This window comes from Hyaena hyaena, unplaced genomic scaffold (genome assembly GCF_003009895.1).
Source record: "Hyaena hyaena isolate Hyena2069 unplaced genomic scaffold, ASM300989v1 scaffold_1564, whole genome shotgun sequence".
Lineage (NCBI taxonomy): Eukaryota > Metazoa > Chordata > Mammalia > Carnivora > Hyaenidae > Hyaena > Hyaena hyaena.
This window is the reverse complement of record NW_024082197.1, coordinates 97,501-97,969: the sequence shown is the minus strand read 5'-3', so window position 1 is coordinate 97,969 and position 469 is coordinate 97,501.

Genomic DNA, 469 nt, shown 5'->3' with positions numbered 1-469 from the left:
CCTTTCCATGTATTTCTTTGTCAGAAATGACAACTATATAAATCAATATATATTTTGAAGAAAATGTTAATCCTCAGGAATCTTAAGCAGATTGGCCAGTGATAACAGATACCACTTGTTGAATGAATGTGTCCTATACCAGGCCTAGTTCTAAGTATCTTGTACATATTGACCCTTCTAAGTCTCACTGTGAGCTTTGAACTATTCATATCTTCATTTTACAGTGGGGGATACTAGGTTAAAAAGAGAGAATTATATTTCGTGAGTGGTGGAGCCAGGACATAAAGTAGTGTGGCTCTTGGAATTAGTTTTTTTTTTTTTTTAAGTTTTTATTTATTTATTTTGAGAGAAAGAGACAGAGAGAGTGAGCGAGGGAGGGGTAGAGAGAGAAGGAGAGAGAGAATCCCAAACAGGCTCTGCACTCTAAGAGTGAAGCCTGATCTGGGGCTCAAACTCATGAACCATGAGA